The sequence below is a fragment of the Mustela putorius genome, unplaced genomic scaffold, assembly GCF_011764305.1.
Source record: "Mustela putorius furo isolate JIRA1106 unplaced genomic scaffold, ASM1176430v1.1 tig00000695_pilon_pilon_pilon, whole genome shotgun sequence".
Taxonomy (NCBI): Eukaryota; Metazoa; Chordata; class Mammalia; order Carnivora; family Mustelidae; genus Mustela; species Mustela putorius.
Genome location: NW_025421447.1, coordinates 4,380,461 through 4,405,846, shown reverse-complemented (window position 1 = coordinate 4,405,846; position 25,386 = coordinate 4,380,461). Strand labels below are relative to the sequence as shown.

The 25,386-nt window shown below is 44.8% G+C and overlaps 1 non-coding gene across 7 annotated transcripts; it reads left to right on the top strand.

Annotated features, from left to right (window-relative positions):
- The first annotated feature begins 1,193 nt into the window (after positions 1-1,193).
- Positions 1,194-25,173, top strand: LOC101686763. Of its 7 annotated transcripts, XR_006607618.1 has the most exons (10): positions 1,194-1,345; positions 4,055-4,235; positions 5,069-5,193; positions 10,097-10,320; positions 10,585-10,688; positions 12,747-12,862; positions 21,868-21,971; positions 23,266-23,430; positions 23,944-24,014; positions 24,682-25,173. It is a non-coding gene; the product is annotated as an uncharacterized LOC101686763 (transcript). The 7 variants fall into 7 exon arrangements; XR_006607617.1 differs by lacking the exon at positions 10,585-10,688; XR_006607619.1 differs by lacking the exons at positions 1,194-1,345; positions 10,585-10,688 and adding an exon at positions 1,354-1,472.
- Positions 25,174-25,386: the final 213 nt, after the last annotated feature.

Genomic DNA, 25,386 nt, shown 5'->3' with positions numbered 1-25,386 from the left:
GCACACAGATGGGGCCCTGGCAGCGGGGATTTGAAGTGCGAGAATCAATCTGGTTGCGCGGTGGTGGTTGGTGGGGGCCGCTCCGACTTCCCCGCGGATGGAGAGGATGAGGCGGAGGCCCAAGTGGCACCCTGCCGCTGGCAAGGACCCAAGGGGGGGCCTTCCCTCCCTTGCTGGGAGTGTCCAACCCAGTCACACCTGTGGGGTTGCTCCTTAGGGGTGCGTTTGAGTTAGGTTCCTAAAGCCCGATGCAGCTTGTGTGTGTGTGTGTGTGTGTGTGTGTGTGTGTGTCTGTGTCTGTGTGTGTGTGTTGTTGCGGGTGGGGGGTACGTAAATCGTTTTGTGTGGATGGCCCCAGAGCAGCGTTACCCAGGTGCCAGGGGTGGGGCAGCCAGCCTTTGGAGGGAGGCCTAGTGTCAGCCGGGACGTCTTCACTGGCTCGTGTTTTCTCCAGTGAATCTGACCAACTTTGTCCATGCCTTTCAGGATCACTTGCTGAGAGCAGAGAAGAGTGAGAGGACCAGTTATCAGCGTAAAGCTGTCTGTTCTCGCTCCAGAAGGCACTTGTGTGTTCTGCTTACCGACACGGTCATGGTCAAGCCCCTGATATCTGGAGGTCGCAGGCCTGCTGGCTTTTGTGGCTGCTTGAAATTCTCCTTTACTGCTGCTACTTTTTTTGGAAGGTAATTCTGACATGTCTCTGCTTAGCCTGCAGAAGCTCTGCGGCCTCTGCCCTCTGGGAGAGGTGGAGACCAGCCAGCAGTCCCACCTGTCCCCTGATGCTTTCTGTTCCTTGCTCGACAGCCTACTGTGGCAGGCCCTTGTTTCTGCACACCATTTTCTTGTGTTGAAGAGTGTGCAACCAGTGTTGTGGAGGACCAGGGAGTGGCCATACTGGACCCAATGCCGCTCTCCCTGTGGCTCTCCATGATTGTTGTTCAACCATAGGAGGGCAGGCCAAAGGGAACCCTGGCTGGTGCCTGGGCTTGGATCTGGACCTTGTGCCACAGCCTGCTGGTAGGCTGATTGGGTTGGCTGGACTCTCTCAGCAGGGAGTGGTCTGCAGACCTCCCACGGACAGGCTGCAGTGTGGACACCCTGAGCTACAGCTGGGCTCTAGGGTCCGAGTCAACTGTGCTGTGTGTTTTGGAATGGGTGAATTTAGGATTCCTCATCTCCCACCTCTCCCCCCATCCTCATGGGATGGCTGCAGGGGATGACCTGCTGGAGGAACATCTCAGAGAGATCTGGAACCTGAGCCAGCACCTGGAGGAGTCCATCTGCATCAATGACCAGCTACGGGAGCCGCTTGGACACCGGCTCAGCTGTGCAGCCTGTGGGAGTGGTAGGAGAGGCCCAGAGCCGCCCATGCTATCACGACTGGGGAGCCTCTGGAGGCTGGGCTTCATACTTTCCAAAGCATGTGATGGGCTTTCCTCTACTTGCTCCTTCCAAACAGTCCAGCAAGGCAGGTGGGGCAGGTTCTCTTATCCTCACTTAGAGCTAAGAAAGAACTTTCCTCTTGGCAGAGCTAACAAGGTGCGTCTGCAGGACATCTGACTTCCCAGCCCATTGTTAGTCTGCTCATATATGTGCCTGCTGACCTCTCTGCCTTGTCATGGGATTGGCAAGTGGTGGAGCCTGCTCAGTGGGTGCTCTCCCGCAGCCACTCACCAAGGCGGCTGTTCTCCCAACAATCTTCTCTCGGGCTGGGGTCCCTTAGAGGCCATTCCTTCTACATGCCCTTGTCCTGCCCCCAGAACCAAGGGGACTCCTGGGACAAGAACCTCTGGCACAGCTGCAGCTAGGGCACAGGGGGGGGGGCCCGCACAGAAACCAGACATTTGGCTCACCAGGCTTGGGGTCCAGGCCTTGAGGACCCAGGCACTCCTGCTGGGATGGGACAGTATTTCTGGAGGGACAGAATGGGTAGTTTCTGGAAAGCATCTATTACCCTAATGTGTAATGTGTCTGCTTACAATTTATGGGACAGGATCTACCTCCATTTTCTACAGCCCCAGCCTGGAACCCACACCTCAGCTCTACAATGAGAACAGAGTCCTTAAGGAAAAAAACCAGAGCCTTCAGACTCAGCTGAGTTATGTTTTTAGAGATGGGTGGTAAAAGCCACACACTGCACTCCTTCCTGGTCCCTTTCCTCCTGGCCACACCAAACACCTTTTGAAGCCAAGAGAAGAAGGTGGAGATAATAGCTAACCAGATCCACCAATCCAAAGTCCCATGCAGTTCTCAGTCTAGAAGGGGCTACTTCCTGAGAGGTCCCAACCAGGGGCCCTCATGCTCTGAGGTTCTAGGGACAAAGATAGCCCTAGAAAACCCACCACCTCTGTGCAACCAACCCACAGATACTCAGATACTCAGTCATTAGTTATGAACTGGATACCAATTAGGGGTCCGTTCTCCCCATCCAGACTTTACTGCAGCCTCATGTGTCTCTCCTGGTACTGAGCTGCCATCCCTGTCTCCTCACTGCTTCCCCTCACTCACCCACACTGGGATCCTCTCTGCTCAGTAATCCTCAGGACTTTCTGCCTGGAAGCACCAGCCAGATGTCCTCCAGAGTGTTTCCAACACTATTCAATGGGCATCCAAGGGAGGGAGGACATCATTTCCTCTGTGACCTGGGGGCAGCTGACCTTAGTGTCAATTGACTTGATCAAATCAGTATATGGTCAATAAAAATTATATTTATCTGCAAATATTTATTGAATAGCCATGAAAGGCTAATACTTTCCTAAAGGATTAATCCCAGAATGAAAGAATGTTGTGGAACAGGAAGAGACAACAAGTGATGTTTCTCAATCTGCCTCTTTGGAGCAGGAAGATGTGAGGGGAAAGGTCACTGATGGGGAAGTAATGAGACGTCACAGAGAAGAGAGAAGACACAACTGCTAAACCACCATTGCATGCCAGGACAGGCTAGCACAGACCTCAGTGGGGAGAAGTCACTAAGATGTGGACAAGCATGGTGGGCCATGCCCAGAGACCTCCCCCTGGTAGACTGACAGCTCTTGCAGCCTGGTTCTCAGAGCCCCTGTCCCTAGTCTCTGGGAAATCATGCAGATAATTCCACAAGCCCAGAAAAGGACAGATGTCCCCATTTTCAAATTGATGAATATAATACATTCTAAAAACTGTAGGCAAGAAGTCTTGATGTTGCTCTTTGGCAAAATTAAAGAAGGGATTATCACACAGAGGGTGTGTGAACTTAGAAAATAGTGACCATTAGAAACCACAGTGTTTGGGGCACCTGGTGGCTCGGTGGGTTAAGACCTCTGCCTTAGGCTTAGGTCATGATCCCCTGCTCTCTGCTCAGCAGGGAGTCTACTTCCCCCTTTCTCTCTGCCTGCCTCTCTGTCTCCTTGTGATCTCTGTCTGTCAAATAAATAAATAGAATCTTTGGGAAAAAGAAAAGAAAAGAAAGAAAGAAAGAAAAAGAAAGAAAGGAAGATGAAAGGAAAGAAAGAAAGAAAGAAAGAAAGAAAGAAAGAAAAGAAAAGAAAGAAAGAAGGAAAGAAAGAAAGAAAGAAGGAAGGAAAGAAAACACAGCTTTGGGGGCACCTGGGTGGTTCAGTTGGTTAAACACCTGCCTTTGGCTCAGATCATGATGCCTGGGTCCTGGGATTGGATCCCCTGCTCAGCAGGGAAAGGAGTCTGCTTCTCTCTCTCCCTCTGCTTCCTCCCTTCTGCTCCTGCTCTGTCTCTCTCTCTCTCACATAAATAAATAAATTCTCTAAGAAAAGGGAGGAAGGAAGGAAGGAAAGAAGGAAAAAAACCACAGCGTTTTCTCTAATAACAGGGTAGACCTTATGAAAGCAGATGATCAAGGGCATTGCAAAGATGGAGGCTCCACATTCCCCAGGGCATGTGGATGTAGTGAGCTGACGCCCTCTGCTTTTCTGAGCAGCTGCAGCATCAGCTTGCATTCCCGTTGCCTTAGTTCTGCACATCAGGATGGAGGAGCTTGGTTGGGCTCCTTGTCCAGCCAGCCTCTGCCCCCACAGTGTAAGCTGTCCTGTATTCTGCTCCTCAGAGTGCTTCCAGGAGATGGAATGCCTGAGGGAGGCCCTGCTGTCCTCGCGATCCTGACTTCAAGAGCTGGAGCTGGAGCGCCAAAAGGGGGAATGGCAGCAGCTTCTGGAAGACTTGGAGAAACAACAGGAGATCTTGCATTTCCAGGAGGAACACCTATCCCTATAGGAAAAAGACTCCAGGTAAGGGGGAGCCCAATAAGAAGGAAGGGGGCCCTGTTTTTATATTTAATGGGGGTATTGACAAGACAGGTATTGGAGCCTTTGGGGGCCCTCAGTTTCCCCTCTGCTATTCCTGATTTATGGATGAATTCGAGCAGAAGGAAGGACTTGTCTGAGAATGCCTTTTCACTCCAAACTTGGGAGAGTAAAACCCTATTTTGGAAGGTTCAGCATATCAGGGGCACCTGCGTGGCTCAGTCAGTTAAGTGTCTGGCTGTTGATTTTGGCTCAGGTCATGATCTCGGAGTCATGAGAATGAACCCTGTGCTGGGTCTGGCGCTCAACTTGGAGTCTGCTTGGGGTTCTTTCCTTCCTCTTCTGCTCCTCCTACCGCTTGTAGGCAAGTGATCTCTGTCTCTCTCAGATCAATCTTTAAAAAAGGGGGGGGGTCAGCATATCAGATCCTGGAGAAAAAAAAAATGTTCTCATCCTCCCCATTAGTTTAAGGATGTTGGTCTCACTGAAATGTAGGAGGCATCTCCACCAGCCCTCATGCACATCCCCGACACAAGCCCTATGACTGCCTATCACCAGGAATAGAGCACCATCGGGGCAGGAAGAATACGGAGCTTGCATTTCTGCTCCCAACTAACGTAGCTAATGGCATGACATCAAGCAAAGTTACCTCACGTCTCATAGCCTCTGTTTCCACATCTGTAAAGTAAAAGTAATGGTCTTTTACTGGTTGACATCTAAGGCTAAAGCCCCGTGATGTGAAGGTTGGCTGACAGCAGGTAGCCTGGAGGGGCTGAGGGGCACCAGACACTCAGCAGGCCCTTGCCTCCCCCATGCAGGCTGCAGCACACGCTTGCCCTCCTGCAGCAGCAGTGTGAGGAGAAACAGCAGCTCTTCCAGTCCCTCCAGTCAGAGCTACAGATCGACGAGGCACTTTATGGCAACTTCAAGAAAAAGCTGAAAGGTATGTGTTCTCACTCTCCCCTCCCTGGTGAGCTCCTTGTTCTTGCTTAGGATTCTGGTGTCCTTTCCTTGGGAGTTGTAGAGCTCTGGAAAACTACAGAGTTCTGCCTCAGCCAGGTCTGGGGCTCCCAGTAAGAACAAAGTGTTTCTCTCATGTCCAAAGCCCAGAGGTTGGTGACATGTGCAAGATCCAGCCGAGACATCCTTAAAAGTAGTCGGACAAGAGTCCAACTCTGCCTGCCTAGGTGGCCAGAGAAAAGTTGAGCAAAGTATAGGTTATACAGTGATTAAAAAAAAAATTCAAAGAACTGTCCTGATGGCACCATAATGTGAGAAGCTCTTGAATATTGTGACTAATACATATTGCCCCCATGCAGCCAGTACGGTGGGCACCCTGCTCCTACCCTGACTCATTCCCCAGGGAGAAAGTTAAAAGATGCACATTTACAGAAATACCTCTGTTAGGATCTAAATTCCAAGCCTGGATTTAAATTTTAAACTGTTTTATGAGGACTTTTTGCCATCTGCTAAAATACTGATCTAATGTTGGAGAATCTTCTTCTATTTCCCCATTGTCCTTCAAATGGGGGAGGGTATTGTAAACATCAAGTTAATAACTCAAACCAGGCTGAAACAGAGTACTGATGTCAATATGATAAAATTTAGAAAAGATTGGGATGCCTGGGTGGCTCAGGGGGTGAAGCCTCTGCCTTCATCTTAAGTCATGATATCAGGGTCCTGGCATCAAGCCCACATCAGGTTCTCTGCTCGGCAGAGAGCCTGCTCCCGCCTCTCTCTCTGACTGCCTCTCTACCTGCTTGTGATCTCTGTCAAATAAATCAATAAAATCTTTTAAAAATAAAAGAAATTTAGAAAATATAAAAAAGAAATCCTGACCTTGATTAAAAATATCAGTGATAGAGGTACAGAATCAGGAGGCCTGGCTCTCTAGCCTTTCATGGACTTAAGAATAGGGAGTTACTTAGAAACCGTCTGAGACAAGGAACTTGTAGGCAAAGGTTGCTACAAAAACCAATTCAACCTGAGACCACGGTAGGGTGAGAGACCTTGTCAGAAATATTGTTAGATTGTGGGACACCCATCTTGTAAAAGGGGACTTTGGCAAACCAGGGAGCAAAGTGAAGACAGGAGCCACCATGCCGGGTGACCAGAAATCTTGAACTGTCGGAGAAACTAAACAATTTTTGGCCTGGACAAGATCACAAAGAGATGAGAACTGGTTTTAAATATTTGAAGATCAGATGAAAAAGAGCTGTTGTGTTTGGCATCCCTTTAGAGGTCTGATCAAGGGTCATCAAAGGGTAAAGGGCAGTAGAATTTGGACTTAGATCATTCTTATGCCTTCCTGACCACTAGAGATTTTGAGTGATGGAATTGCTGGTTTGTGAAGGAATAAGCCTCCCATCCAAGCCCCTTTAAATAGAAGGGGATGACTTGTGAAGAATCTCATAGAAATAGCTCTTGCTTTGGATAGGATGTCTAAGCCTTTCAATTCTATTTTTTTTTATTATCTGTTTTAAAATTCCTTAAGCAATACAGAATTTTCAATATTCAGCCAAATTTGAATTTTCATAAAACCTGATTGGATTTCCTAACTTGCTGATGAGAAGGTAAACCAGAACTTGAAGAAGTATCAGGGGCACCACAGGCTGGGAGAATAACTTCTGTGCACTCCTGGGAGCATCAGGTCCAGACTTTCCCGTGGGAGAGCTTTGTATCAGGGAGTGTGAGAAGTCCGGTCAGTTGAGAAGGCTGCTGTTATACAGAGGAGCTATGAAGTACCATGGAAGTTTACATTCTACAGAGTGGGCCATGGAAAATGAGTACGTTTTTCCAAACAAAACATATACTTGATGGGAACAGAACTCTCAGACTAGTGGGACACACTGGTGTCAGAAGACACTCAAATCAAGGAAACCCACTAAATGGGTGTAGTTATAGGGTATTTACATGAGGAGAGCCTGATCTAAGATGCCGTTGGGAAGATAAAGAGGAATGGATAGAAGAAAAAATTTTTAGAAAGAAGTAAATCTTTGTGAGAATTTAGATATAGGGGGAAGAAAGATAGGAAGGAGCTTCATGGAGCTTTGGGGTTGGTAGATACTAACCATAGACTGAAGGTGCCCCGTGAGGACTTCTTAGGAGGAGTTGCCTCCTACCTCATGACCTCCAGCCTCCTTATGAGATGCTATAGCAGTATTTGGATACTATGGTGCTTATAAAAACATAATGCAAATGAGTAAAAATGGAAAATATGGGATGTTTCCAGAAAATTTCTCATAGTAAACTCTAATCCTTTATAACTTGTAGTAATGACTTAGAGAAGACTTTCTCTACTAACTTCTTGGGAGCATTTTTTTCATTTGTAAATTCAGTATGTTTTTTTTTTTTCCTTTCAATTTTGTTTTTATATGACAGAGGGAAAAAAATCCATTCATCCTGACTTCATCCTACTTCATACCTCTCCTTTCTTATAGTTGTTTTAGGAGTCATTTCGAAGCTCCTACCTCTGAAGCCCCATACTTTCTTATCCTTAATTCTGTAATCTCATGAGAACTGTGAATTCTTCTGATAGCTTTCATATACTCATTTGGTCACAAAACCTGTCTGAACTGACCAAAATGGTATTCACAGACTTGACTTAACCCCACTCAGTGGTAATGTTCACTCAGCTTGTCACAGAAATTTGAATGTATTTGCCTAAAGGCCTGTGGCCCAGAGGCAACCTGGTGTATGGGCTACATGAGAGATGGCGTACAGATCCTATGGCCTTCCTAAACAACAAAACAAATTCTACTTTTTGAAATGTATTTGGCTTCAAGCTTTCAGATAAGATATGTGGTTTTGTAGAATATTTATTAGCTGTTTTCATACCTAGTACAAAGAAACAGACTGTGGTAGCAAATAGAGATTTAAACAAAACAAAACAAAACAAAAAACAGTCTCTTCAATAAATGGTGCTGGGAAAACTGGACAGCTATATGTAGAAGAATGAAACTCGACTATTCTCTTACACCGTACACAAAGATAAATTCAAAATGGATAAAAGACCTCAATGTGAGACAGGAATCCATCAGAATCCTAGAGGAGAACATAGGCAGTAATCTCTTCGATATCAGCCACAGCAACTTCTTTCAAGATATGTCTCCAAAGGCTAAGCAAACAAAAGCGAAAATAAACTTTTGGGACTTAATCAAAATCAAAAGCTTCTGCACAGCAAAAGAAACAGTCAAGAAAACAAAGAGGCAACCCACGGAATGGGAGAAGATATTTGCAAATGACAGTACAGACAAAAGGTTGATATCCAGGATCTATAATGAACTCCTCAAACTCAACACACACAAAACAGACAATCATATCAAAAAATGGGCAGAAGATATGGACAGACACTTCTTCCATGAAGACATACAAATGGCTATCAGATACATGAAAAAATGTTCTTCATCACTAGCTCTCAGGGAGATTCAAATTAAAACCACATTGAGATATCACCTTACACCCAGTTAGAATGGCCAAAATTAACAAGACAGGAAACAACATGTGTCGGAGGGGATGTGGAGAAAGGGGAACCCTCTTACACTGCTGGTGGGAATGCAAGTTGGTGCAGCCTCTTTGGAGAACAATGTGGAGATTCCTCAAGAAATTAAAACTAGAACTTCCCTATGACCCTGCTATTGCACTACTGGGTATTTACCCCAAAGATACAGATGTTGTGAAAGGAAGGGCCATCTGTACCCCAATGTTATAGCAGCAATGGCCACGGTCGCCAAACTGTGGAAAGAACCAAGATGCTCTTCAATGGACGAAGGGATAAGGAAGATGTGGAACATATACACTATGGAGTATTATGCCTCCATCAGAAAGGATGAATACCCAACTTTTGTAGCAACAAAAATCTCTTCCAGGACTGGAAAATATTATGCTGAGTGAAATAAGTCAAGCAGAGAGAGTCAATTATCATATGGTTTCACTTATTTGTAGAACATAACAAATAGCATGGAGGTCAAGGGGAGATGGAGAGGAGAAGGGATTTGAGGGAAATTGGAAGGGGAGGTGAACCATGAGAGACTATGGACTCTGAGAAACAATCTGAGGGGTCTGAAGGGGAGGGGGTGGGAGGTTGGGGGAACCAGGTGGTGGGTATTGGAGAAGGCACATATTGCATGGAGCACTGGGTGTGGTGCAAAAACAATGAATACTGTTACACTGAAAATAAATAAAAATATTTTTTTGAAAAAGTGAAAGTTATGCAAAGCCTTATTCTATGCCAAGTATTAGAATTTAGACTAACCAGCCAGGGGAACAAGGCTCAGGCAAAGTGAAAGTTATGTAAAGCTTTATTCTATGCCAAGCATTAGATGTCAGACTGACTGACTATGGCCGCCTCCAAAGAGAGAAACTCCCCTTGGTCTTACAGGCTAGTTCTTATAGGGCACAACCGCAGACTTCTAAGTATGTGGCTTTGGCTGATTGGATGTCTCCTACCTGTGTGTTTTAGTAATGGTTACCGGGAACCAATACTAGTAACTGCTGAGGCATTTATTAAACAACAAAATGGCCTTGTTTTAAGGTCTGTGTTTTAGCAACGGTTACCCGGAACTGGTATGAGTAACTGCTGAGGCATTTATTAAACAACAAAATGGCTACCTAGGCAACATGGAGTCACTATGGCTAAGTAGGCCCAGGCAGGCCCTACGGGTTTAACAGGTTTTAATGTGAAATCAGCCCCAATAGAGGCAGCTGCATCCCAAATGCGTTGCCTGGGGCCCTGAGAGGACAGTGGGGTCCCGAGCAGAAAGGAATGCCCTGGAGGAGTGTTCTGACAAATGCCTGGAAAAGCTTGGATCTGAGCCACCAGACCCCTTCACTCTCTCTTCTTTCAGCTGCCACCTGGGATGCTGGTCTCCAGGTCCCTTTGAGCAGTGAGCTGAGCCACCTGGTGGCAGAGATCTGAGCTTTGGGAGGGCAGCTGGAGCAAAGCATCCAGGTGAACAGCTGTCTAAGATTGCAGCTGGAGCACCAGTTGGATGGCAGGGGGAGAAAAACCGGCCTCAGCCTCTCCTCGCCCACCAGGAGGACCCTGGAAACAAGCAACCACTCTTCCAAGGTAGGAAGCAGGGGGACCAGGAAGCCCGTGAGCAGTGGGGCAGTGGCCAGGATGTCTGTGTTGAAGGGATCTTCCCTCTTCCATACTCCTTAAGGTCCAGGTGAAATCAGAGGCATTTCAATCTCCAACCTTGGGTGAGAGGGTGGGATTGAGGGTCCCAGCTGGCTCGGGCCCCAGATTCTGAGTTTTCAGGTACAGGTTGCTTGCTTTGGGCAAGGTGTTTGAAGTCCCCAAGTACTGAAGCCTTACTTTCCTCATTTTCAGGGTGAGGACAATAATCACATGTATCTTATGGACAATCATATGCATGTCATATGGTAATATGGTAATTATGCCTTAAGTGCAATAATTTACAAGTGCCTGACATGGTAAGCATTGCTCAACAGTTAATAGGTTGTGAGTTAATATCTATTCCTTGTATTTGTGGAGTGCTTTAAAATTTACCATGAGTTTTCAAACAATTTTCCAAACTGTTTCATCTGAGGTAAGGGAGGTTTTGCCTTTGTATTTCAACGTGGGAAAACTTTGGGATTGAGACATTAACCAGCTAAGACCTGACCCAGGATTCGAACTGGATGTTTTTATTTCCAGCTGCTGGCCTTCCTCTTCACGTCCTTCCTCCTCACCAGCCTCTGTCTCAGTATTGCTTGCCTTCCAGTTTCCCATTCCCTGATTGGAGGGGAGCTCAGCTGAGTGGAAACCATTCCCGTCCCGCAGGCAATGCTGGTTGTGGAAAGCAGGGGGATGATAGCTCCCTTTATTCCCAGTGGCTGTCATCTCCTCCCCTCCCCTCCGCATCTGCCCTTCCAGATACTGCCTTGCCTGCTCTCTCCCTCTCTTCTCAATGTCCTTCATCCAGCCCCCTTCACCTAGCTTCAGTCTGAATGTTAGTACTGTCCCCACTCCATCTTGACACACTCATTTCAACTTATTCTTTTCTTTTTTTAATTAGCCATCTCCTCTCACCCCCAGGACACTATTTTCAATTTTATTTCAGTAGGAGCCATTTCTGCTCAGGATTCTCTAAAGATGAGCTTTCAGACATGTTCCTGCCTGCTCTTCCTAGGGCATGTTAATCCTTAGCTTTTCCCCCCAGTCCTTTTGGATTTTCACTAATTAGGCACTGACTTGTCAAATGAAGTCACATTCCCAATATCCTGTGTTGTGGCCATTAGATGAGAAAGTGTCACGTGAACTGTGTCCCATAGTAACTGCTCAGCCACAGTAGGGTGGATGGCTGGCTCTCCCTGGGGAGCCGTGATGGTTGTAGTGTTCAGTTATAACTCCCTGCTCTGCCCTCGTGGCCAGCTTTCCTCCATCACTGCGTCCCCACAACCCCAGCCAGGACTCAGCCCCAGTGACTCCAACACTGTGACTGCTCCTTACCCACCACAATGGCCTGAGCTGGAGAGCTGGTTCTAGGCCACCTCCTGAGCAGGACTTCCTGCCTTCTCTGATATTTTCCAATTCTTCCACTGTAGAATTGCTGCCTGGTCTCCAGGAGGGTGTCTCTAACCTGCCATGCCTTCTGTCTCTACCCTTCTCATCCTGCTACATTTTTCCCATCACTAACTCATCAGAATGGTGATTGGAATGCTAATTTAATTGCCCACAAGTCCATTCATACTTTGATTCAGTATTTTTGACACATATACTACACATATTTGATGTGGAAATATTAGGGTTCAGAGCTCAAGAAAGAATTCTTGAGACATTTTCTATGCAAAAAGTTCTTTTTATGATAGCACAGGGACAGGACCAGTGGACAGAAAGAGTGGCACTGGGGTTGTGAGGAGCCATTGATTATATAGTTTGGAACTGGGGGAGCTACAGGCAAAGGGAAGTTTCTGAAAGGACTTTAATATGCTAAAGAAGACTCATGACATCCTGGAGACCTGACTTTTGTCAAGCTAAGACTGTTTTTCCCTCTAGTAGGTCATTAAGTTTAAGACAGTTGGGGTTCCTGTAATGTCTTATTCTGCCTGCCTCAAGGGTTTGTCAATGGACTATAGGTTATAAGGAAATTTAACTTTATGTACATTTCCTTTTGCCTTTGTTCTCCACATCATAGGTTTAGTCACAAGGCAGTGTATTAAAAATTGCACACACACACACACACAAAATTGCACACATAATTATATTATATAAAATTATATAAAATATAATTATATAAAATGTGGGCTAGAAAAATGCACCTAATAATCTTTCAAACCAGAAGTTGCTTCTATGGAGCTCGCTTCCATTAAAGGGACATGTTCTTGTTCCAAACTAAGGGATTTGTTTGCTGTTCCTTACTGTAGTGGTTGGGGTATAATGAGGACAATCCATGTTACCTTAGGTCTCTGATGGTGATGACTAAGCTGTGAGTGGGTTTGCTTAGTGTGGTTCCAGGGTTCCTGAAAATTGTTGTTGTCTTTACAACCTAGACTCCATTGCTTCCTCTCCAGTCCAAGATGTTGGCATGAACTCTCCAGTGCTCACATTCCCTAGCCTTTCTTCTGCTGCTCCTGGCTCAGCACCACCATTTTCAAGAGGACAAATGGTAAATATGGCAACGGAAGGATTCAGGGATTGATGATGGAGAATTACCAATACAAGTAGCCTTTGGTTACTAATGGGCACATTACCTGAATGTAGAGATTTTTCTTCTTGGGTCCCAAAATCTTTAGCCCTACTCATTGCACCTTCTGTGGCCCCCTGTTTTGCCATTATTCTTCCTCCTCTGTGGTTTTCCTATTGCTCTGTTGTGCTTCACTGCATGGTGATCTCTCTGTCCTTGAAAGTGCTCGCTGTGTCCAGCTTAATTTCTTTGTCTGTGTCTTCTTTTTAAAAATGGGTTTGTTTTTTATTTATTTTATTATTTTATTTTTTCAGTGCTCCAAGATTCATTGTTTATGTACCACACCCAGTGCTCCATGAAATATGTGCTTTCCTTAATACCCACCACTAGGCTCTCCCAACCCCTCACCTCCCTCCCTTCCAGAACCCTTAGTTTGTCTGTGTCTTCTTAACTGGAAATTTAAAATTTTTTATTAAAATAATATTTGTCCTGGATATTTCATTTGTCAGTAAGGATAAAATTTTGCCTCCTGGCAATTTGATCATTATGAGATGATGTAAGAAAGATCATAAAACCATAGAATCTGGACTGGAAGAGATTATGCTGAGTGAGATAAGTCAAGCAGAGAGAGTCAATTATCATATGGTTTCATTTATTTGTGGAACATAACAAATAGCATGGAGGACATGGGGAGATGGAGAGGAGAAGGGAGTTGAGGGAAATTGGAAGGGGATGTGAACCATGAGAGACTATGGACTCTGAAAAACAATCTGAGGGTTTTGAAGTGGCGGGGGATGGGAGGTTGGGGGAACCAGGTGGTGGGTATTATAAAGGGCACGGATGGCATGGAGCATTGGGTGTGGGTTAACAACAATGAATACGGGGGAGGAGTCAAGATGGCGGAGAAGTAGCAGGCTGAGACTGCTTCAGCTAGCCGGAGATCAGCTAGATAGCTTATCTAAAGATTGCAAACACCTGAAAATCCATCGGCAGATCGAAGAGAAGAAGAACAGTGATTCTGGAAACAGAAAAACAACCACTTTCTGAAAGGTAGGACCGGCGGAGAAGTGAATCCAAAGCGAGGGGAAGATAGACCCCGGGGGGAGGGGCCGGCTCCCGGCAAGCGGTGGAGCAACTGCGCACAAAATCAGGACTTTTAAAAGTCTGTTCCGCTGAGGGACATCGCTCCAGAGGCTACCCGGGGCAAAGCCCACACGGGGTCAGCGTGGCCTCAGGTCCTGCAGGGTCACAGAAGGATCGGGGGTGTCTGAGTGTCGCAGAGCTTGCGGGTATTGGAACAGGAAAGCCGGCTACAGAGACAGAGCTGACAGTAAGCTCGCAGCTCGGGGTGACCTTGAACTGGTCGCAGGCTCGGTGAGCTCGGAGCACGGCCAGAGGTCAGGCAGACAGGAGTAACTGGGCGCGGTTCTCTGAGCGCGCACTGAGGAGTGCGGCCCTGGGCTCTCGGCTCCTCCAGGCCGGAGACCAGAAGGCCGCCATTTGTATTCCCGTCCTCCGGAACTCTACAGAAAGCACTCAGGGAACAAAAGCTCCTGAAAGCAAACCGGAGCAGATTACTCACCCCGGCCCCGGGTAAGGGCGGTGTAATTCCGCCTGGGGCAGACACTTGAGAATCACTACAACAGGCCCCTCCCCCAGAAGATCAACAAGAAATCCAGCCGAGACCAAGTTCACCTAACAAGGAGTGTGGTTTCAATACCAAGGAGAGCAGCAGAATTCTAGAAGAGGAGAAAGCAAAGCAAGGAACTCATGGCTTTTTCCCTGTGATTTTTTTTAGTCTTGTAGTTAATTTAATTTTTTTCTTTTTCATTTTTTGTTTTTTTTTCTCGCCTTCGGGTAAAATTTTTTTTAACTGTTACCTTTTTCCTTTTTAACGATTTTTTACTAGTTTATCTAATATATATATTTTTTCTTTTTTATATTTTTCTTAGGTGTTTTCTTTTTTTAAATTCTTTTCTTTTTTTTTTCTCTTTTTTCTTTTTTTTTTCTTTCTTCCTTTTTGAACCTCTTTTTATCCACTTTCTCCCCCCTCACGATTTTGGATCTCTTCTAATTTGGTTAAAGCATATTTTCCTGGGGTTGTTGCCACCCTTTTAGTATTTTAATTGCCCCTTCATATACTCTTATCTGGACAAAATGACAAGACGGAAAAATTCAACACAAAAAAAAGAACAAGAGGCAGTACCAAAGGCTAGGGACCTAATCAATACAGACATTGGTAATATGTCAGATCTAGAGTTCAGAATGACAATTCTCAAGGTTCTAGCCGGGCTCAAAAAAGGCATGGAAGATATGAGAGAAACCCTCTCGAGAGATATAAAAGCCCTTTCTGGAGAAATAAAAGAACTAAAATCTAACCAAGTTGAAATAAAAAAAGCTATTAATGAGGTGCAATCAAAAATGGAGGCTCTAACTGCTAGGATAAATGAGGCAGAAGAAAGAATTAGTGATATAGAAGACCAAATGACAGAGAATAAAGAAGCTGAGCAAAAGAGGGACAAACAGCTACTGGACCATGAGGGGAGAATTCGAGAGATAAGTGACACCATAAGACGAAACAACATTAGAATAATTGGGATTCCAGAAGAAGAAGAAAGAGAGAGGGGAGCAGAAGGTATACTGGAGAGAATTATTGGGGAGAATTTCCCCAATATGGCAAAGGGAACGAGCATCAAAATTCAGGAGGTTCAGAGAACGCCCCTCAAAATCAATAAGAATAGGCCCACACCCCGTCACCTAATAGTAAAATTTACAAGTCTCAGTGACAAAGAGAAAATCCTGAAAGCAGCCCGGGAAAAGAAGTCTGTAACATACAATGGTAAAAATATTAGATTGGCAGCTGACTTATCCACAGAGATCTGGCAGGCCAGAAAGAGCTGGCATGATATTTTCAGAGCACTAAACGAGAAAAACATGCAGCCCAGAATACTATATCCAGCTAGGCTATCATTGAAAATGGAAGGAGAGATTAAAAGCTTCCAGAACAAACAACAACTGAAAGAATTTGCAAACACCAAACCAGCTCTACAGGAAATCTTGAAAGGGGTCCTCTAAGCAAAGAGAGAGCCTACAAGTGGTAGATCAGAAAGGAACAGAGACCATATACAGTAACAGCCACCTTACAGGCAATACAATGGCCCTAAATTCATATCTCCCAATAGTTACCCTGAATGTTAATGGGCTAAATGCCCCTGTCAAAAGTCACAGGGTATCAGAATGGATAAAAAAACAAAACCCATCTATATGTTGCCTCCAAGAAACACATTTTAAGCCCGAAGACACCTCCAGATTTAAAGTGAGGGGGTGGAAAAGAATTTACCATGCTAATGGACATCAGAAGAAAGCAGGAGTGGCAATCCTTATATCAGATCAATTAGGTTTTAAGCCAAAGACTATAATAAGAGATGAGGAAGGACACTATATCATACTCAAAGGGTCTGTCCAACAAAAAGATTTAACAATTTTAAATATCTATGCCCCCAACGTGGGAGCAGCCAACTATATAAACCAATTAATAACAAAATCAAAGAAACACATCAACAATAATACAATAATAGTAGGGGACTTTAACACTCCCCTCACTGAAATGGACAGATCATCCAAGCGAAAGATCAGCAAGGAAATAAAGGCCTTAAACGACACACTGGACCAGATGGACATCACAGATATATTCAGAACATTTCATCCCAAAGCAACAGACTACACATTCTTCTCTAGTGCACATGGAACATTCTCCAGAATGGATCACATCCTCGGTCCTAAATCAGAACTCAACGGGTATCAAAAGATTGGGATCATTCCCTGCATATTTTCAGACCACAATGCTCTAAAGCTAGAACTCAACCACAAAAGGAAGTTTGAAAAGAACCAAAATACATGGAGACTAAACAGCATCCTTCTAAAGAATGAATGGGTCAACCGGGAAATTAAAGAAGAATTGAAAAAAATCATGGAAACAAATGATAATGAAAATACAACGGTTCAAAATCTGTGGGACACAACAAAGGCAGTCCTGAGAGGAAAATATATAGCGGTACAAGCCTTTCTCAAGAAACAAGAAAGGTCTCAGGTACACAACCTAACCCTACACCTAAAGGAGCTGGAGAAAGTCTACTGCAGATCTCTGATTTGCCTAAAATATTTAGAACCAAGAAAATGCAGACACAATTGGTGGACAAGGAAGGCCTCTTGATTTCATCTAGGATCTGATACCTAGAAGCCTCTGACAGTAGAAACATTCGTCCCTGAAGAAAAGTCAAACAGGCTGCTGAGGGAAAGGAGACAGCGCTCCTGCTGTGTTGGCTGTTGCATACCTGGATGGGCCTGGCTGGCCTCCTGGTGGGGGGGTGGTTCTGGGGAGCTGGCAAGCTGATGGGGTTGCTGCTGGGTTTGGCTTTAACCCCTCGAGGCTCACTGGTTGCTGATGGCTTAGAAGACAGTACAGTGGAATGACTTGAATGACGGTGGAATCTACAAAACCCATGAATGTAAGAAAATGTTCAGTGGTCGACAAAGAACTGGCCTTCTATTGAGAGAGGGGTACCAGGGCAGGGCCTGGCTTTCTGGGAAAGCACCAAGCACAAACACTGTGAGTCATGTGTATTTCCTTATTTGCAGTTAGCTTCTTGCGGGAGGCAAACCACCTGAGAGGTGAGAGTGGGCCCAGACCCAAAAACTGTGAAAATGGCATTTCCAAAAGTACCAGATGGGAGCAACAGCATCCATGATTGCAGACAGATACCCAGGGGACACTAGTTCAGGACATGCAGTGAGCAAGACCTCTGCAGGAGGGAGATGATGTCCCATTTGGAGAAGGAAGTCAGACAGACGGTCTGTGCTCATAAGACAATGGGGAAGAGCCTGTCTGGATGTTCTCGCTCTCCCCACTGTGCTTCCCCTTGGGTCTACCAGCTTGCAAATCCAGTGGAGACCCCACAACACCCCCTAGAGTCAGGAGCAGAGCAAATATCCTGAGGCACTGGGGCCCTGTACTTGGTGCTTGGTCCCAGGGTCACATTCAGCCTGATACAAACCAGGGAGGATCTACAAGGCCAGGCTAGAGAAACAGGTTACCTGAATGACCAGGCAGCGCCTTCTTCTCTATGTAGTGTGTGTACACGCTGGCTATATCCATGTCAGAGCAGGCTTCCAGCTCATCAGACAGGAAGGAGGAACTGCTGGGAGAGCGCTGGGAGTCCGACAAGGCGTGGCTGCTGGAGGGAGTGATGGGCCGGGTATTCAGCTTGGCCTGCAGGACCTCAATCACTTTCTCTTTCTCTGGCAGTTCTCTGCTGAGCCTAGTGGGGTGAAAGGAGACAATAGGTGAAGCCAAGGACACTGGCCCAACTTGTCCTGACCAAGGCACATAGGAAAAAACACCTAAGTCAAGGGAACCATTCCTGTGAAGAACCACCAAAATACATTGACTTTCTATCCTGCCACATTGCTCAATTGCTGTATGAGTTCTAGTAGTTTGAGGGTGGAGTCTTTGGGGTTTTCATATAAAGAATCATGTCATCTGCAAAGAGAGAGAGTTTGACTTCTTCATTGCCAATTTGGATACCTTTTATTTCTCTTTGTTGTCTGATTGCTGTTGCTAGGACTTCTAATACTATGTTGAACAAGAGTGATGAGAGTGGGCATTCTTGTCTTGTTCCTGATCTCAATGGGAAGTCTGCAAGCTTTTACCCATTGAGGATGATATTTGCTGTGGGTCTTTCATAGATAGATTTGATAAAGTTCAGGAATGTTCCCTCTATCCCTATACTTTGAAGCATTTTAATCAGAAACGGATGCTGGATTTTGTCAAAGGCTTTTTCTGCATCGATTGAGAGGACCATGTGGTTCTTCTCTCTTCTCTTATTAATTTGTTCTATCACATTGATTGATTTGTGAATGTTGAACCATCCTTGTAGCCCAGGGATGAATCCCACCTGGTCATGGTGGATAATCTTTTTAATGTGCTGTTAGATCTTGCTTGCTAGGATCTTGTTGAGAATCTTAGCATCCATATTCATCACTGATATTGGTCTGAAATTCTTCTTTTTGGTAGGGTCTTTGCCTGGTTTGGGGATCAGGGTAATTCTGGATTCATAGAAAGAGTCTGGAAGTTTTCCTTCTGCTTCAATTTTCTGAAACAGCTTCAGGAGAATAGGTGTTATTTCTTCTTTGAAAGTTTGGTAGAGTTCCCCAGGGAATCCATCAGGTCCTGGGCTCTTGTATTTTGGGAGGTTGTTGATCACAGCTTCAATCTCGTTACTAGATACCGGTCTATTCAGGTTGTCAATTTCTTCCTGGTTCAGTTGTGGGAGTTTATAGTTCTCCAAGAATGCATCCATTTCATCTAGGTTGCTTAGCTTATTGGCATATAACTGTTGAAAATAGCTTCTGATGATTGTTTCTACTTCCTTGGTGTTCGTTGTGATCTCTCCCTTTTCATTCATAATTTTATGAATTTGGGCTTTCTCTCTTTTCTTTTGGATTAGTGTGGACAATGATTTATCGATCTTATTGATTCTTTAAAAAAACGGCTTCTAGTTTCATTGATACGTTCTACTGAGTCAATGTACAGAAACCAGTGGCTTTCTTATACACTAACAATGAAAATACAGAAAAGGAAATTAGAGAATTGATTCCATTTACTATAGCACCAAGAACCATAAAACACCTGAGAATAAACCTAACCAAAGAGGTAAAGGATCTGTGTTCGATGAACTACAGGACACTCATGAAAGAAATTGAAGAAGACACAAAAAGATGGAAGACCATTCCATGCTCTTGGATCAGAAGAATAAACATTGTTAAAATGTCTATACTGCCTAGAGCAATATATACTTTTAATGCCATTCCGATCAAAATTCCACCGATATTCTTCAAAGAGCTGGAGCAAATAATCCAAAAATTTGTATGGAACCAGAAGAGACCCCGAATTGCTAAGGAAATGTTGAAAAACAAAAATAAAGCTGGGGGTATCACGTTACCTGATTTCAAGCTTTACTACAAAGCTGTGATCACCGAGACAGCATGGTACTGGCATAAAAACAGACACATAGACCAGTGGAACAGAGTAGAGAGCCCAATATGGACCCTCAAGTCTATGGGCAAATAATCTTCAACAAAGCAGGAAAAAATATACAGTGGAAAAAAGACAGTCTTCAATAAATAGTGCTGGGAAATATGTAGAATGAAACTTGACCATTCTTTTACACCATACCTAAAGATAAACTCAAAATGGATAAAAGACCTCAACGTGAGACAGGAATCCATCAGAATCCTAGAGGAGAACATAGGCAGTAATCTCTTCGATATCAGCCACAGCAACTTCTTTCAAGATATGTCTCCAAAGGCAAAGGAAACAAAAGCGAAAATAAAGTTTTGGGACTTAATCAAAATCAAAAGCTTCTGCACAGCAAAAGAAACAGTCAAGAAAACAAAGAGGCAACCCACAGAATGGGAGAAGATATTTGCAAATGACAGTACAGACAAAAGGTTGATATCCAGGATCTATCATGAACTCCTCAAACTCAACACACACAAAACAGACAATCATATCAAAAAATGGGGGGCGCCTGGGTGGCTCAGTGGATTGGGCCGCTGCCTTCGGCTCAGGTCGTGATCTCGGGGTCCTGGGATCGAGTCCCGCATTGGGCTCTCTGCTCAGCAGGGAGCCTGCTTCCTTCTCTCTCTCTCTCTGCCTGCCTCTCAGTGTACTTGTAATTTCTCTGTCAAATAAATAAATAAAATCTTTAAAAAAAATGGGCAAAAGATATAAACAGACACTTCTCCAATAAAGACATACAAATGGCTATCAGACACATGAAAAAATGTTCATCATCACTAGCCATCAGGGAGATTCAAATTAAAACCACTTTGAGATATCACCTTACACCAGTTAGAGTGGCCAAAATTAACAAGACAGGAAACAACATGTGTTGGAGGGGATGTGGAGAAAGGGGAACTCTCTTACAGTGCGGTGGGAATGCAAGTTGGTGCAGCCTCTTTGGAGAACAGTGTGGAGATTCCTCAAGAAATTAAAAATAGAACTTCCTTATGATCCTGCAATTGCACTCCTGGGTATTTACCCCCAAAATACAGATGTAGTGAAAACAAGGGCCATCTGTACCCCAATGTTTATAGCAGCAATGGCCAAACTGTGGAAAGAACCAAGATGCCCTTCAGTGGACAAATGGATAAGGAAGATGTGGTCCATATACACTATGGAGTATTATGCCTCCATCAGAAAGGAGGAATCCCAACTTTTGTAGCAACAGGGACGGTACTGGAAGAGATTATGCTGAGTGAAATAAGTCAAGCAGAGAGAGTCAATCATCCTATGATTTCAGTTATTTGTGAAGCATAACAAATAGCATGGAGGACCTGGGGAGTTAGAGAGGAGTAGGGAGTTGGGGAAAATTGAAAAGGTAGGAGAACCATGAGAGACTATGGACTCTGAAAAACAATCTGAGGGTTTAGAAAGGGTGGGGGGTGGGAGGTTGGGGTACTAGGTGGTGGGTATTATAGAGGGCATGGATTGCATGGAGCACTGGGGGTGGTGCAAAAATAATGAATACTGTTATGCTGAAAATAAATAAAAAATAAATTAAAAAAAAAAAGAACCACCAAAATAGCCTATCACTGCTTAGGGGTGGAGAGTAGGTTGGTGCAGTGGCAAGAAGAGTGCCAATCACCACCCAGGGCACTGGCCACAGGAGACGCCAGAAACTAGCACAGACTCTGTGAGCCCTGTAAGGCACAGCTGCTCCACGTTTGGCCCCAAGAGCTGCTGGTTACCAGTCTCCAAGTAACTGAAGGTAAGTGGTGACAAATACATAGCAGTCTGGCATCGCCCTTGACAACCGAGAGCAGGATGCATGGAATCATGTGGATGATTGAAATACAGCCCAGGTATGTGTCCAGGATGGATTAGCAATGAAAACAAAACCAAAAAGCTTTGCTCTTCAACGCAGGGACTTGGAGCAGCACTACATGGTCTAAAGCAGGCTTCTGACAGAGAGGGGCTTGGACTAGAGGCTACAGCTACAGATTTTGAGCCCATATTTTACTGTACATGGTAAGATTCTCTGCAGTGACTCATTGAAAACTGGTTCCTAAGAGATCATAGCCTCCCAGGAGTTTGCAACACCCAGGCCTTTCCCCCATCCTCTGAGAAACTACATTATTATTCTCTAATTCTTTTTTCCCCCCAGAGGAACTGGACTACTACTACCAAATGAGCTGCCAATGTGGCTTAACCTAAGTCAACTCAGCAGCACAGCCTCATGTTTAAATGCCCAGGAAGAAAGCAGAGGAGAGCCTTGGGGGTACCAAGGACCCCTGGAACCTGGTTACTTTACTGTTGGGTCAGACTGAGTTATGCTCCAAGCCTGGAGCATAATTACACAATAGAAATCAACAGAATTGTAGCAAAAGAGAGGCTAAAGTGTCTCATGAATAAATGAACATGTTATAATCAGCATTTCCCTGCCCCAATTTGTAAAGTTACAGTCATCTGGACCCCTTGGGCCTTGTTCCTGATTCCTTTACCAGATCCTATTTCAAGTTACCTGAGGGCCAGCGGTTCAATTCCAGCTTGATCTTTCTCACTTTTATGATCCTCTGTAAGCCAAATTTAGAAAAACATGGTAAGAAATTAAATAGATCCCCACTTCCTAAATTATAAATGCAAGAGCATCTTTGGGTACAGAATGGTGATTCCTCTGTGTGTGTCCAAGACATGTAGGAGAATTACTTGGGAAGGGTGCAGATTGTAGCTTCAGAGGGGCTGTGGGCTCTCTTGAACTCACCAGGCAGACCTCCCCTGACCTCATGATCAGTCTCAGGACTTCCTCTACCCTAAATCAATGCAAAGAAGTTTGAAGCACACTTGCTCAGCTTCTCTCTGGAATATTCCACCTTCTAAGCCTGCAACAGACTCACTCTCAGATGCATGCTCTGTGTCCCATCATAGCATTCATGGAGAGCCCACTCTCGCTCTATCCTGTCCCACCTCTGCACCTGCCACCAGTGTGTGGGATGGTTGGTCCCCAAGACTGATCCCGCTATCTCTTGGTACTCTCAGGAAATGTCTTCTAAGTAAAGAACTCCAATAATAACCCATATTCCTAGCTCTTGCACTATGACATTCAGTGCTCAAACCACATCCAAAGGGCAGCGTGCTTTAACTATACTGGAATTATATTTATGTATGATACCATGTGATACAAAGAGATGTTGAAAGGCTAAACCATTGCCCAAAGCAAATTAATGGCAGCATACGGGACACCAATGGGGTCTTGCAATTCTCAGGTCAGGCTCTTTTCACTATGATGACATCCTCCAATCTCTTCTCCCTTTCTCCCCCTTAGCACTGGATGGACACAGCCTGCTTCCTTAAAGGTCACTTGCCATGAGTGCTCCAGTTTCTGCCATTGCAATAATGAACTCCGAATCTTGTGTTTCTCCTCAGTGTTCCCCACCAGCCAGTCTTGATACTGTAATGGCCCCAGGAAATGAAATGGAATATGACCTGGGTATGGGGAGTTAGAGAGGAGAAGGGAGTTGGGGGAAATTGGAAGGGGAGGTGAACCATGAAAGACTATGGACTCTGAAAAACAATCTGAGGGTTTTGAAGGGGCGGGGGGTGGGAGGTTGGGGTACCAGGTGGTGGGTATTAGAGAGGGCATGGATTGCATGGAGCACTGGGTGTGGTGCAAAAATAATAAATACTGTTATGCTGAAAATAAAGAAAAAATAAATTAAAAAAAAAAAAGACTGTGGTGGAGGTGTGGTGGCCACCTGGGCCTGGGGCTATGGGAGTGACTGAGTGTGTGCCAAAGCCCTGTGGTAAACTTACTAGGGCTGAGTTTGCTGGCAAGCCTCTCTGTCAGCTGGCTTCCCTGGGCAAGTTGCTCTCAAAAGCTCTGCCCCAGGTAGTAGTCAATGTCATTGCTCCTAATAAGGTCCTCAAAAGATTTTACTGTCTCTTTCACATGCTGGGTAAGAAGGTAACACATGTCTTTCCCTTCTCGTATCTTCTGGCATAGGTATAACAGCTCTCGGGCCTGATCCTGAATCAGGGAATCATATTTCCTAATACAGGAGAGAAGAGGAAAAAGTAAGAATGAAAAGGAGTGAATGTGAAATTATGGGCCTTCAGTAGAGATTTCTGTGAGAACATTTCAAAGGAGCTCCCCAGGCTGAATTCTGGCACAAAAACTGAAGTATATAAGAGTAAATCCCGCTCTGATACATGATGTCAGTTTAGCAATTTAGTGGTTCTTACAATGTTTTGTGCATGTTAGCCTTATGTCCAGGAGAATTGTAGGTCCTGTAGAGGTAAATATGCTGCCCAGTTTTACATTTCTCATGGGACTAGTAGAGTGTAGATTCATAGCTGATACTCAAGAAACACTAAACATATTTGCTGAGTAGATATTCAAAAGACACAATAAATAAAATTAAGTTCAGTGACTAGAATCACTTAATCCTGGGATACCTGGCTGGCTGGCTCAGTAAGAAGAGCTCACGACTCTTGATGATGGGGTCAGGAGTTCAAGCCCCAAGTTGAGTGGAGACATTATGTAAAATAAATAAATAAATATATAAACTTGAGGGGAAAAAGGAATCACTTAATTCTAAGCCTAGATAAGATCTTTCACGCCTTCGTGATGATCATGGAAGATCATCTCTATTATGGCAGACTGTTTTGCCAAGATAGCCATTGCTTTCCTTTTCCACATGTTGTTTTGCCAATGTGCCTTTGCTCCTTCTCTCACTGGCAGGTAGAGGCTGTTCTCCACCTCCTTAAATCTGGGCAAGCTCTGTGACTACTGTGACTGAGGTAATAAGGGAAGCGACACTGTGCTAAGTCCAGGAGTAGCTCTGAAATGTCCTGGCAACTTCTACTTCTGCTCTGTTGGAAGCCAGCCACCATGCAGAAGTGGAACAACCTAAGACCACTTGAGAGGCCCACCCCAAGAAGAAAGGCCCTGGAAGACAAGGAGACAAGGGGGGGAAAGAGAGAAGGCAAGGAGCATCATATCACCGGACACATGAAGCTATTGGACGGCTGCCCCAGGAGAGACACCCAAGCAATAGCCACCTTGCTGAGCCCTGTAAATCCACATAAATTATTGTTTGAGGCCACTAAGCTTTTGCATGGTTTGATGCTCAGCGCAGATAACAAGGACAGATACCCAGTGTCTTCCAACACAAAGTATTGTATTCCAACACAAAGTCATACTGAGAGCTTAATATATGTTAGGCAATTTTGATCACTTGTACTAATTCATTTAAACCCAGTAACCACCTGTTGAGATAGGTTCTCTTATTCTCTTCATTTAATAGGTAAGGAAAGAGCCCAGAAAGTCTAAGTAAGTTGAACAGCTAGAAAGTGCTAGAGCTAGGATTCAGACCCAGGCAATCTAACTCCAGCCTTCCTACTACACCACATATCCAGTTGCTTTACTAATAGATTCCTGAGAGGA